This window comes from Pleurodeles waltl, chromosome 2_1 (assembly GCF_031143425.1).
Source record: "Pleurodeles waltl isolate 20211129_DDA chromosome 2_1, aPleWal1.hap1.20221129, whole genome shotgun sequence".
Lineage (NCBI taxonomy): Eukaryota > Metazoa > Chordata > Amphibia > Caudata > Salamandridae > Pleurodeles > Pleurodeles waltl.
Window position 1 is genome coordinate 824166048 of NC_090438.1, and position 15282 is coordinate 824181329.

A 15282-nucleotide genomic window follows, 5' to 3' on the forward strand; every position below is an offset into this window, starting at 1 on the left:
TCTGCCCTGCCTCCATAGCTGCCTGGTCAGCTATGTTGTTGTCCTGTGACACAGCATCCAAGCCCCTGTGTGCGCCTGGCTTTTTGCCACTGCCATGTTTCCCCCCTTTTAGCAGTTCTATTATTAGTTGTTGTAAGAGGGAGCCATGATCTACTGGGATATCATCACTCTTCCGAAAACTTCTTCTGAGCCACATTGCTATCCCAGAAAGGACAGTAGAGGCTACATATGCTGAGTCTGTATATATTGTAACATCATCTGGCTATACCAATTGTATTCTGTATCAGGGCATGTAGTTCCACTAGTTTGGCCGAGAAGTGTGAAGGCAATGGTAAGTACTGAGTTCATCACATTAGGTAAGGTGCCTGCCTGTTCCACTATGGCTGCACTTGTGTGTCTAAGTACTGTCGCCTGATCCATCATAGAGGATTCATCAATATATAGTACTCTAGTTTCTTCAATTGGTGTTTCGTGTGCTAGGGCAACATGTTGTGCCTCGTGTGTAGCACAATCATGGTCTGTCTCTTTTAACGGTTCTACTAGAAACTATGCAGGGTTGACAGAGTGAACACCCACTATTTTAATAGCAGCATTGGAAAATTTGACTTCATATCTGGATGCCCTTTGAATTGTTAGTGCTCTTAGCTTTCTGAAGGACTGCAAAAGGGTCATGTTCGAAATACAGTGTGGTAGGGCTACCAGCTGTTATTGCTGATGCCTTCTCTACAGCAAAGGCTGCTGCTGCTAGGGACTGCTCACAGGGAGAAGATCTTCCCATTATGTCATTTAGTTGACCATTAAAATAAGCTATTGATTAGTGCGCCATTGGATACTTCTGCGTAAGGACCGCCGTCATTGTTGTTCGTTTGTGTGTGAAAATAGGAATCACTCTTTTGAATAGTCTGGAGTTGCCAAAACTGGTGCAGAGTAAATGGATTCTTTTAAGTCACTGAATACCTGTATCAATTCTGGTGTCCACTGTAGAGGCATACTCGTTGAGTGCTTCCCTTTAACCATTTGTTATAAAGGCGCTATCCTGGAGTCATTATCAAAAACCCACTCTCATATAAAACTGCACAATCCTAGAAATGTTTGCATTTCTTTTACAGTTTGAGGCAGTGGTTGGTTGCGGACAGCTATCACTATCTTCTATCAACTGTCTGCCATTTGCCGATATCAATTGGCCTAAATACTGCACTTCTTCCTGTGCAAACTGTATTTTGTTCCTCTCAACCTTGTATCCCTTATGTGCTAACTAGGACTGTTAACAAGTTCACCGTATCTTGAACACACTCTTCGGGGGTGGGGCAACACACGAAAGGATTATCTCATGTACTCATAGTTGTATCCTGGGGGTACTGAGGCGCCCTCTATGCAATCTTGAGCTGTAGCTAAATCTTTTGGGGCAAAAGAAACATCTTGGTGCCACAGGGCAAATTTCTCAGGATGGTCTTCAGTGTAGTCAGCTAAGTCATTAGTGAAGGGAAACATGTTGTATGAGGACTCTTCTCCCAATATGACCACAATGTTGGATGTTATACATTCCTGTTTCACTCTTCTACTAACCATAAAACTGCTCAAAGTAGAGTACCTTCTCTCATCTTCGTCTTCTTCATCCTCACTGTCCTTTTCCTGAAAAGTAACATTTACCTTTACTCTTATAGTACCTTTCAGGTGGTTGGGATTTCCATGAGTGACTTCCAAACTCGACAAATCCACCTCATTTGGCCTCTTTTTCATAAGGTGCTTCCTATTCAGAATCCCACTCAAATTCCCTTGCAACCACTCTCTATTTCCTACTTCTTTCCTGTCACACAAATCTAACATTCTGTCAAGCAAGGCACATACCTTGTCTATATGACTGTTTAGTCTTAAGTTCCTGTTCTTTCTTCCCTTGCTCTTCTCTACTTCTTATTTCTTCCTCCTGTCGCCATGCAAGTACACTTTGGTCTATCACAAATTGTTGCATTTCTTATCTTGTCAATCTACCTACGTGCCTGTACACACTTGACCGCCAAGCCAGAAGGATTAATAGTCTCTTTAAAGGTCACGAGGGGAGAGGCTAATCTATTCCCCTCAAAATGACCGTCACCCCTACTGTCTTGTGACAACTGCTGGGATTCTAATATCCCATAACTGAGCCCAAACATAGGCCTCTGTTGGGATGAGAGCGAGAGATGTTGTGTAACATAACATGATGTACAGTTCTCCCCTACTGACATTATTCCTCTCCTATAGGAATGTATGCTGTGACTGTGATTATGACAGCAATGCTTAGCCATTGTCACCTAATTTTTTGTGTAAATGTAGCTTTAACATGCCCGGGATATCTTTTTAGTGGTGCATCCTCATCTTCGGGGTTTGACCAGTCCTGTCCGTGACGTATGACTTATCCAAACTACTATGTGGACTGTTTGTACCCTCTACTATAGGGAAATTGGAGTGGTAATGTTTCCCCTGTGGCGGAATTTGAAGATCCTGTTTCTCCCCCCTAAATTATGCATGCCCACTACTGCCTTTTTTAATAGGTGTTTTATCTCTTTACATGGATTTTTAGCATCTTTTGTATCCTCAGAAGGGGGCGGTGCTGTAGGCAGCAGGGGCCACTTGTCCTCTGGCTTTTGCTCCTTTTGCTGAAAGGCCTGCCACATGTTTGAAGTCGTCACTCACTTCTTTAATTTTTTAACCATATAGGCCCCATGGATATAAGTTTGCAAGTTACCAATTGTCACTGAATCGAATGATTCCTCCTTTCGCCACGAGTACGGACTGTTGAGTGTCCCTAGATACCATTCATCAGAATGTTTAGCAGTACTATTTAAATCTCCTATAAATACTTTTCAACGTGTTATAACAAAGAGGATAGCTTCAGTAGTAGTATATTAGACACATAAAATACACATTCACTTATAACACAAGAATCACGGTATCATAATTCCTCCATCATCTGTTTACACTACTGCCACCACTCAGGTGGCACTTCATTTCCAGCTACCCTCAATGGCGTGAAACGGTTTGCTTTCTGTTAAACTTATTGCAGACACTTGGACGTTACTGATAAAAAAAAAAAGTATGACCAGACTTGTAGTTCGTCTCACAATCTCTACCTTCTAAGACACTCAAGACAGAAGGGAAATTAAGGGCAATTTTAATACTTCGGAGACCGCCTTGTCTATCCATGCCGATGGCAGGCAGATTTTGCATAAACACTGGCAGCAGCTTACCTGTGTGTGTGCTGATCAGTGAAAGTAGATGATGGGAGGGGTCGCTGGGCTTGGGGGGGCCAACCGCAGGTGGTCTCCTAGCTGGGTGACCAATGTAAACTCTGGACAATATTCCTCCCTTAGAAATTATCCCATCCTTCTGTCTTGGGTTCTCAGGATAGACTTTATTTTACAGCCAAGAGACTCACTGTAGTGCTGCATGCAGTCACGTACAAGGGAGAGTCTCAAAGACCATCTGACTGCATCCAATATTTATACACTTCCGACGTGCATTAAATACAGTAACTGATGCATATGTTACAATCCAGCAAGCACATCTGTTAGTCATGTAAGTTATTTCTCATCCTCTATCTTTTTTGTAAGGGATACCCAACACTCTCTGGACTGGGGGTGTTCTACTGCTTCTAGATAAGATAACCCATTCTGTTTCTTGGAACTGTTTGTGTTCCCTCTCTGCCTACGCCTTGTAACTAATCTATGTACTGAAAATCCAGGCGCAGCACATAGTTTATAGGTTTGTTTTCTGCATGTTTGTTTGGTTGAGTGGCACAAAATGGAGCCTCTTTACAAAATGGGGTTAAGGTTCCATTTCATATCGCCAAAAATGTCAGCTTATGTCCTGTTATAGCTGATGCTCATTTTACCCGGGAGACCGGTATTTACTTTACTTTCTCTGACTGCAAAGGTAGATGATATTGTAAAGTAAACTAAGAGGCAAGTCAGGTGTCATGCGTACCCTATACATGGGCCAGATTTGTATTACACATGGAGCAAACGCCTTGCCTATTAAATCAAACAAAAAAAAGAGGTTTTTTTTACAGCAGACATGCTTAACTCATATTTAAAGGTGTTCTCGTGTGACCATAAAGAAAAAGTTAACTGTGAAATAAAACATTTGCCTAGGATCGCACAATATGAGACCAGTTTATAGGTCAAGCACATTACAAATAGGTCAAGCAGATTATTCGAGTCACTAGAACTGCCAGTCTGGAACATTTTTAGAGGCCTGTATGGCTTGTGGAGTAAGGCTTTAAGAATATAAGAGTCTGGATTTTCATTTAGCCCATTTCATTAATTACTTATGCCACACCCTTTTTTTAAAGGATTCCTGGTTATGACTACGTTACACACCCCTCGCCCCACGTTTTGGGTACCATATAAAGCCCGGCCCAGTATCACACAGACCAACAATAGCGATACCGTTAAGGCACTCTTAAGTGTCGACCCAGATGACGAAAGGAGACAAAAATTAGCACCACATGTGATTCAACCCGTCCAAGGGTATGAGTGCCATGTAGAATACGCCATGTGTATAGGTACCAAGTGAAATGGTGTCTGCCTAATCATCCATGCAAAGAAAGACGGACAGGCATGATAGGGGGGGACTCAAGATCACAAGCAGGGTGCAAGTCAAGAGTCACAAATAAACAGACTATCCATTATCCGTAAATGCATCAGGTCTTCAACAACTGTCGCCACGTTTTCTAGACTGTTCTTGCCGCCTCACGTAATGTTACGAAGTCGGACTTGAATCCCAAATACACAGGATCAAAGGCGGCTACAAACTTGTGAACAAACAGAGGTACTCCATCCCCTACCATCCTAAACGAAGCAGACTCAAATAGTAGCCTAACCTAGCCTGTCCGACCCAGGCTGTTAGCCCAGCCCAATGCTTGAATAATCCTCCTTATTTACAACGCTTCCCGCTGACAACGACATCCAGCTCCAATCTGGGCAGCAAGCGCTAACGGGGCAGGGACGGACCAGACAAAGACACGCGCGAACACAACAGCCAATCAGCACTTCGAAGGCCGGTACACCTCACTAGGATTAGGTACGGTGTCACAGAATCTCCAATCATAGCTCGCCTTACATGTTGGAAGCACCGCCCACCCAATGAAAAACCATTAAACTATGTGCAGCCTTGAAATTGGTTATGTGACCCGGAAGTGTTCTAATATTTTAGCTACATAACATCCGTTCAAACAAAAGTTACAGGCTACGCACATGAGAATAAATTTACTTTATGGTTCGCGTGAAGTAGCGGACTGGTGGTCACATTATAAGTAGAGTTCTGGTGTTGGAGTTGCTGTCTGTCCTTTCTCAAAACTGTTAGTCTCCCGTGTTTCTCAAACGTGAGTCCAATATGAAATCGGTACTATTTCTCTGTAATGCTTTCTAATTGTAAACCAGCTAGTGAAGTATTTCTAGAAAATATAGTTAATTTACAAGAGCACACTACGCTTGCACTGATATCTGTGAATAGCTTGAATAGCATTGCCCACTACATGTGTAACATTGGGAATGCACTCCTGGGGTTGTTTTATAGTGAATTTACAAATGTTCCTCGTAATGGGTGCTCAAGGTCAGGGGGAGTAGAAACGATGGAGGGCCAACATTGCTCTTGTGTAGAGTGTAAGTTTTATTCATGTCGAGCTTTGATAGCAAAGCATGATTTAAAAAAATATGTTTGATCCTTTCGAAAGGAATTGTAGCTAGGTTTAAGTTCCAATGCTTTCATTCTATTAACGCTTCTTAATATCTGTAAAGATTCCGATACCAATGTTGTGCGACGTATCCATGTCCCCAGACTCTACAGGTGTATTCAGTTATCTGCTGCTATTTGAGCACCGCAACAATCCATTGATTTGATTAATTGTTCTGCTTGGGTGAGGAGGGCGGGTGGACTGTTGATCTTATGAAACGGGGAAACCAAACTTCTTCTGTTTGCAAGGATATGCAAACAACTTGAAATGTATTCCTCGAAGCAACTACTGAGGGCAACTTGACATTTAGGGTACTAATGAACCAGCATTTTTACCATTGCTGTGACTGTTTGAATGTGCAGCACCCTCTCTGCAATATTGCTTTACACCTTCATAGTAAAACTCAAACTGCTCCCGACTGATGAACAAACAAGCCTTCCAACGTCATTAAGACACATGTGATTTGTGTACATCACGTTGATGATGCACAACATTCTTTTATCAGGTGGGGTCTAAAATAATTTCCTCAGCTCTACAGAAGAGCATTTCTGGGGATATGGTCAGCATACTAATTAAGGCTTTTGAAACCTGAGAAATCCTACATCTTTTTGGTTACAGCAAGTTGGGAAGTACGTGGTTGTTGGTGGTATTGTTACTGCTGGTGGCATGGAATTGGCGAGGGCGTGCTTTTGTGGTGGTAGTGAAGGTACAATTGGTGGTATGGGTGGTGGTCCTTGATGGTAGAGGTCTTTGTTGGTTGATGGTTATGATGAATGGTGCCATAGTATAGTTGCGTTGATAAGACCCACAGCAATGAAAAAGATTAATTTGTATGCAACTTATGTACCACATAAATAATTGAACTTGAGAAAAGTGTGATGGTTGAGTGTACTTTTTAGATGAAGAATAATTCCTGATGCATTACATTGCAAGTGCTGAATAGGAGGTGGAATGATAAACCTAATAGCCAATAGCATGAGGTGAGAGAGTATTACTCCATATAGCTGACACTGTCTCAAGCCAATGGCTGAAAGAGGCTGATCCAAACAAGTGAATGGTGCTCCCCAAAAGCCCACTTTTTGTACTCTTGCTGTCTGCCCACTCCTAAAAAGGCATTGCATGTTCATCATGTATAAACGGATCAAAATGGAAAGATAAGTAAGGAAATTAACAACTTATGATTGGCCTAGAGTCATGCAGGAGGACGCTACCATGAGGGGAATCCATGATAGACTACGCATTATTAGCTCCAAAAGAAATGGAGGGAACAGAAACAGCCAATAAAGCTGTTCTGGCTTCCTTAAATGACCCCCTCCCCCCCAAAAAACCTGCCTTTTAATAAGAGATATCTTCATCAGCAAGTATCGGTGTTTAATACTGGTAAGATAACTCATATTGGCAAGATAACTTGCTGGAGACATCTGGGTAATATGTGTTCTCAACTTGAAATCCTCATTTAATTGCTCAGAGGGTTATCTTGCCTGCTCTAAAGCAACGCCTGCAATATCATATCACAAATTTGCTTTCACTGTAAGACAGCTCGGTGGTTTATTTTCTTTCAGGGTTTTTTGTCTAGTTTCCAGGTCACACGTTACAATCCAGGCATTTAGTCCTAATGAAGTCGCTCTGAGGTTTATTTTAGAAATGTGTTTTAGTGTACATTTTCAGTTTCACATTCAAGTAGGTGTCCGGATCAAACTTCATATAAGATTACAAGTATAAGATGCACTTAGTAAGAAAAAGAGGTAGCCAGCTCTTAGACACAATTGAGTTGAATATTGTCATTTTTTTCAATGTTTAAACTAATGTGTCGCTGATTACATAGAGCTGTTTACAGTTGGTGCTTAATTCACTGAGCTATTTACGTAAACATACACACCAGGCGGGATCGACAGTGAATGCATTGATGAGCGACCGCCTTCATGACGAGAGTAGACCAACTGGACATCAGACATTAAATGTCTTGATATCACAAACCATTGGAAACAAGAATTCAGCGTTCTGGAGCACCGCAATGACCCGTTCAGTTTAGGGAATTACATTCCCAATGGAAAGTTCCTTTTGTTCACTTGTTGTTTCGTTATTTTAAGGTTTCTAAAATGTAATCACTTGAATACAATAAACATCTAAAAATTATTTGTTTTGTGTTCTAAGTAAATGATTATTGGATCTAACGCATTGATGGGCATTACTGCCACCCTCAAAGAGCACACTTTAACTTGCATATGTTACGTAGATTGAGAAAGTCAAAAGCACTTTAAATATGAGTTGATCTCTTGGCAACTTGTGAAGCCATAATCCGAAAATGTCTGTATGCCTTGAGGTATCAGTGTTTGTTTGTCCAACTGGCTTTCTTTGACTTCCATTTGCTCTCAAGCAGGATAGAACTCGAACACAAGTAATTGCTGATTAGTAAGACATTTGCATCTGGGCGAAACTGGAAAGGGAAGAGGAGCCCTGCTGGCTGTTGTTATGCATGTGAACTGCATACTAAATGTGTGCTGGAGCTATGGAAGTGTCCCAGTGTCTGCAATGTGATGCAGTCTGAATGATTATTAGGTGCCGGCCCTGAATATGAGACTGGCTCAAAAATAGCTGCCGAGATCCAGCTGGTTCCCACTTAAAACAAGGACTGCTTATAAATGATGACTTTCTTACATGTGTGGTTGGCATACATCAATATTTATGGGTGGAAAGGGTTATATAATTATTGGATATACAAATGATATGGTCAATATTTTCCGTTAAGAGGTGAACAGATATCTGCTTTCGAATGAGCACCTTTCCCTTTTTGGGGTGCACTGCAGCACACTTTTTTTTGATAATGGAATACGTTATCGATTGAGTCGAGTACTAGAGTTGGATACCATTTCAATGTGGCATCATTTTTATTTGTATTAACAGTCTCGTCCTGCTAATCATTTTCATTGTGGTACTACAGTGCCACAGGATAGTCATATTAGGAAACTATTTACTTTTGTGTTCTTATGTAATATAAAGAAAATGTGTCTGGGTTTCATTCTGTTTTAACCTATTACAATATTCAACAAGAAGTACCCATATAGTTATCGTATGTGTGCCTAAAAAGCAGTATTTTTTCAGTTACTAGAGAGAAGCAAGCCCTATTCGACAATGCGTCTGTTCCCAGGCACTCTGTTTTTTTCCCCCACCTTTTTTGTTAGAACTCAACCAAAACCAACATTTGTGTGATTTCCCTCACCCCTGTTATTGTTTTTTCTTTTTGGACTATACCCTTAGTATTCACTTTCTTATATTTATTAAGCACACATTTGTTGAAGCTTCATAGTGTTAAACAAAAGATTGGAAACTAGCACTACAGATTTAAAGGGGTGGGATTTTAAATCTTTACTAAAAGAAGGCACATATAGAGATGACCGAAGGTCGTCGGGGTGTTCGTTCCATTTTCTGGTCACACCCCCTGAAACTCTCTCCATAGTTTTTCCTACAAGTTTTGGGGATGCAAGGGTCTCGTCGGCTGGTACATTATAAACTTTGAACTAGGAAACCACAGGGATGTGCCATGGGTAACATGGTGTACCATGACCACAGCTGTAAAGATAATTATTTTCTTTATGGGCAACCAGTGTAATTGTTTGCGCGCTGGAATAATGTGATGGGGACGTCAAGTTGTGGTGACGAAGCACGCTGCTGCATTGTGGAATAGTTGATGGGCTTTTAGTTGCTTGGCTGGGAAGCCCAAACAGCAAGCATATCCAAAGTCTGAGGGGGATAGAACTGATTCGTGGACAATGGGCATACAGTAATTTTTGTCAGTGTAAAACAATATATTTTTTTTTACACCAAATTTGGGGCCAGAATATTGTACTTGTAGAGTACTGTAGTCATATAATGCTCCGAGGTAAGTTTGACCTACACATATATGTTCACATTCCATTCTTGGAGTACTGTGTGAAAGGGCCTATTAATGCAGACCAAGTTAAAGGTTTTATTTTCGGAACTTTTTTTACTTCTAATAAGTGTCTCAATTTTTGAGGGGTTAAGTTTTGTGGAAAAATTGTGTCATCTGGTGACTAATGATGGTAAGGGTGTTAGTCAGTTTGGAATGAGTGGCGGTGGAAGTAGATTTAAGTAGTGATTACTGTTGAATTTAGAAAATCGTCAGAGTATCTTGGGCGTACAAATAGGATTGCACACCAATATCGTGAGATTGACGCTGAGGAGGGTATGTAAATATCAAAAAGAAAAGATGACAATATAGACCCCTGTGGCACACCGCATGCTGCCGACTTAGTGTTTGACCTAAATGCAACAAAAATGGTTTTAGATCTCTAAGGAATGGCTCGAACCTTTATGCCGATGTTTAGTCACAGCCTGAAGGCTTTTAATCTAGAGTGATGAACAACATGGTAAGTGATGTCAAACACTGCAGACAGGGCTAATAGAATTAGTCTTTAATCGGGGGAGCACCTGACAGAAAAGCCAAGACTGATGTAAAGTGTACCTTTTTCATCACAGTCTTTTGTAATCACATAGAGAATCTATATGCTCCTTTCAATCTTGCCAACTTTGTGTATCAAAGTGGCAGGATATCTTATACGTAACTCTTAATCCTGTCCCATGTGTCCCCAGTCGGAGACCTATTCATGGGAGTGCAGTTTCAGGTCTTCATTCATCACGTGGCTTAATTTTTGATTTAGTTCTGTTAAATAAATGAAGCTTAAACTGGGTGGATGCCATATTTTCAGCATTCTCTGCGTCCAATGACATGCATTCTGTTGCTGTAACACCGGATTCCTGTGGGTTTGATAACTGAATTATTTACCTAGTGTCTCAATTGCGAGTGCTAGAACTTCATTTACTGTTTTTCTTCCTCACAAAAATTAACTGTTTATGTCGGGCTCTGAGGGATTGGGTCCTTGGAGTGAGATCAGCCTGGGGAAGGGGGCTGCGCGGTCCCTTTCCCACCAAAACAAAATTCAAAGTTTAGGCCGGGGGAATGGGATCCCCTGGGATTGGCCAGGAGGCATGCACCCCCCCCTACCACATACCCCTCCTAAAAATCCATATTTATGCTGGGCCCAGGGGGTTGGGGCCCCGTGGCTGATATTGGCCTGAGGAGGGGAGACCATATAGGGTTGGGTTACTCGTGCCCTAAGGTAACTGTAACTCACGCCCTCGCCACGCACTGCTAATTTACCCCACAAATTACAGCATGCAATACATCCTTGATAACATATTAAATAATATCAATGTGATATTTGCAGTGACTTTTTTGACGAATAAACTGCATGGCAGGTGCTCGAGTTATAATTACCTTAGGGCACGAGTTATAGTTACTTACGATAACTCTAACTGTGAATTTCTATGGTGTGGTACGTTTACAATGTGAGTCTAACTATAACCTCCCTGTAACTTTTTTTTTTTTTAAGTTAATATGTAATCTGCATTGATATGTGAATACTTAGAAAAGAATAAATATATATGTGTGTGTAAAATATTTATATTGTAGTCACTATAATTATAATGTCACCATCAGTGGGATTATCACTCTGACAATTCATGTTTAGACACCGTTACGCTTATACCTGCATGTTACACAGACCCACACCTCCAACTTTCACTTAATTGCACAGCTGTGGTTGTAGCAATCGTACTAGTAAATATTTATTGGTACACAACACAATTGTGTTTTCTCAGTTAGTACCTGTATGATCTTACATCAGGCCACACGTGGTGCAACACTTCTTTTCTTACTTATTTCAGTACTATAGGTCACCTTCCACGTAACCGCCTGTAAACTGCAAAGTGGCTGCACTGAAATAACAAGGACAACACTCTGGTGTTTATCATTTGTAGTTGACCAGTTTGTTGTGCTTGACCGATTTCTGCTGGAATTACCGTTGTCACACACACTATACTGGAGTCTGCTTTTGCTTCTTATTTCTAATCCTTGACAGGCACACCTAACATTATAACTTGATCACTTTTTCCGCAGTTTGGGAGGTCAGGCACTGATGTAAAAAGTGCAGTCATAAATATTCTGTTGCCGCACATGGAGAATATTAGAACACTGATCAGGGCATGGTACACAAGTCAATTTTAGACTCTTGGGTCACCCACATTTCAGTAATAAATAGAACATCAGCATCTCCTGACTATTTCCTTAGGCACACTTTTTTTTCAACTTTAATTGTAATATGAGTTGGTCACCACCCCTGAATATTTTTATCTCTGTGAGAGAAGACTCTAGCTTTAGATTTTAATAGTCTTAAAATGTGTTCATTAAACAAATAAAACAACAAAAGTTGGGGATGCCAGAATAAATGCTAGGGCATCCTCCTACGTCTGTGGTGGAGTCCAGCTCCCCAAAATGAGGAAGAGCACACATTTATACCCTACTACAAAGACGTTTAGAATCGAGCATATCTGTGAAACTTCACTGTAGTGCATGCACACCCCTGAAAGTTTCAACGATAGTACACAGTTTCTACTGAAGAATCAACATTTTCAAAACCTTTGCATCTGGTGTTGGGAACACTGCACGTCTTGGCTCAGAGACTGGCACTTTTGGTTACTAAATTTTAGCATTAGCAGGAAAACATGACCGCTCCGTATTACTATAGACGAGCAGTTACATAAAGTGGACTCAAGTTATTCTGAAATCCTTGTAGTTGATAACCCAGGTCTAGTAGTTCTTTGTTCTCTTCATTATGAAAACACTTTGTTAGGAAGCTTTAGGCAACGTAGATTTTTGGTTAGACATTTCATATACTTTGCAAAATATATGAAATGCATTCCTCTCTGATTATGAACCATAAATACAAGTTTGAACAGCATTAACACATATAAACTTCAATTGCAGACAGTTTCCTTCTCTGTAAACTGGCAGCCAAAGGGTTTGTGCTGCAGAGGGTTGGGCCTACTTGTTTCGAGGACAAAATAAACATTAAAACTTGTTGCCCTTGACCCAAACAATATGTTGCGGACATCAACGTCTTAGCACACATCTCTCCAGTGCCTGGAAGCCCCCAGATCTAACTTGTGATAAGACACGACAACCACCAAACACCCTAATTTGGAAGTTGACCTCTTGTCTCCTAATTTGTTTTCCCATGCTTTACAGACCGAGAAATCCAAGCTGCCACACACCCCACTCCTCCTCACATCATCCTACCCCAACAGTTTATTACCTGCTTCCCGCCTTGGATGGACTGCAATGAGTTCTGGTTTCTGCTGGCTCAGACTGATAATTGCATTGTCCTGATTTATACCTCTGTTCTCCCCATTTTAGGTTTCCCCTTTGCGCCTGTTTGCAGTGCTTATAATCAGGTGCTCCTGGTCATGTACAGTATCAGTGCTGCTCAGTCTCTTCACCTGTAGATGTTGAATGCCTCTTCTCCACTCAGCCTGGCCCCTCCTGACCCACATTGAAGTCTATGAAGCTAGAACAGCTGCACCTCAACTGATCTTATGGTCATATCCAAATGGGAAGAACACGATCCAAGCTGATCTGGGACTGTCCGCAATTCAGAACAAGACCCTGGGCAGTTACAGAAGCACCTTACGGAAAAGAGTTCAACCAACCATTTGCACAACCCCATCTGAGCAACTTCAGTTGTCATTTCTGTCAAGTGGCTCGGTCGTCTTTGACACCCTTAGACACTACCCTGCATTAATTACTTTTTACCCAACATCGCTGCGCACAATGAACATTTTAAAATTAAACTTGAAAAGTGTAACCAATAGTCCCAAAATGCAACATGCAGTGGCGGCTGCTGCAAATATCAAGGGGGAGGGGGAAAGCAATGACTGGGGAAACATTGGAAAAAAAAAAAAATGAAAAAAACGACCTTTCCCGCGGAATCCTGTCACTTTGCTTCTATTCTTGTGGTGTCCTAGCATTCCCTGGGGCACAAACACAGGTTCCCCAGCAATCCTGGTGCTGCTTTCATGCTAAACCTTTAAACTGCATTTGAGACTGGAATGTTGATTTGTGCACGCGTGAAATTGGCTAATTACAGAGTAGAATTGAGTGTCCAAAAGCAGAAGTATACCGTAATACTCATTTTTTTTTTTTTTTAGCAGGTGTTCGTCTTTTTTTAATTTGTATTTGTGGATGGCAATGTTAGTTGTGCGTCAGATTGGTTTACATACATTAATTTCAATGTGTGAGCAAATTATGCTTGATTATAGTGGTTCTGATTGATCGGCAGTTTATTTATACAGTTTTGTTTTGGAAGCGATACAGTGATGCAGGGAAATTAATGTTTTGTATGATGAAAGCCCTTGGAGATTTAATTTGTTGCCATCTTTTCCAATTGTTGCATTTTTATTGGTTAGTTCTCAGGGGTGTGGAATTGATTGAAATATCTACTTGGCCATGGAACAGGTTGTTTCTTAAATCTACTTGTCCTGTAAAAAAAATCAAGAAGCGTATTGGCACACAAAGTAGTTTTGTTCAGTGCCTGGAACTACTGTGGCAATGAGTGGCATAACAAAATTGGAGGTGGCCCCCCTGCAAAGAACATTAGAGGCCCCTCCCCCTCCAGACTCCCTCAGCGCAGGTGCTGTGCTGAGTGGGCCCCCTGGAGGGGGGATGCGAGGACTCTGTTATGCCACTGGTGGCAATGTGTGCTTTTTGAGACCAACATTTTTTTTGTGTGTGCTTTTTGCCAATGTTTGTCACAATGGTGAAGGCCTGGCAACTCCCACAATAAAGGGTTACAAAAACCACGTCAAAACAAGACGCGCATTGGCGAGACCAAAAGACTCATAAAAAAATGTTGGATCGGTTTGCTTTGCAGTGCTTGTTTATTTTCATACTTCCCATAATCTTGTTGAAAATGGTTGTACTGATTTTCCTTTAAAAATATATTTTTTGGAAATACTAGCATGCATCAGCACATTTTACTAAAGGACGCTTCAAAGAAGTAGCACCTACAATTTCATAGTAGCAAAACTTTTTTTTCCTTCTTGCATTTTTTTTCTGAACACTTTGTTTTGAAAGCAAAGGATCATCACTCTTGCTTACAAGCTTCTAAAAACATGCATCTAAACAGATAGCATTCTGGGAGCATTATACTTGGCCTCATATTCGTAAACTTTTCAAACATGTATGTACACTTTTTTTTATTTTATTTTTTGACTGAAACCACTGTCAGTAGTGCAGTGTGCCCATAAAACGGTTATATATAGTGCTCACCCTAATAATGGTGGATTTTCATTAAAGAGCCATAAATACAAGTTCGAACAGCATTAACACTTGGACACACTTTTTACCTGAACTGCAGACCGTTCCCTTCTCTGTAAACTGGGAGCCAAAGGGTTTGTGCTGAAGGTGGTTGGGCCAACTTATGCAAAGGACAAAATAAACATGAAAACATGTTGCCCTTGACCCCAAACAATAAGTCCCGGGCGTCGGGCGATAGGAATTCCACAACACAGCCTGATTCTGTATTTTTCACATTGCGATTCAAACGGATAACAATCGTAGTAGGATATAATTGAGAAAGGTAATTAAATCAGAAATGTATTGGACATAGTTTTGTAGTTGCTGACCGTAGGTCTTTAAAACGTGCACAACCAATAAA

General features: G+C 41.0%; 1 protein-coding gene across 1 annotated transcript in view; it reads left to right on the forward strand.

The window, feature by feature from the left end:
* Positions 1-5169: 5169 nt before the first annotated feature.
* CDKAL1 (CDK5 regulatory subunit associated protein 1 like 1) overlaps positions 5170-15282 on the forward strand; it is a 1931537-nt gene continuing 1921424 nt past the window's right edge. The window contains exon 1 of the mRNA XM_069218767.1: positions 5170-5359. The gene's annotated coding sequence lies outside the window, so the exon portion shown is untranslated. The remainder of the gene's footprint in view (positions 5360-15282) is intronic.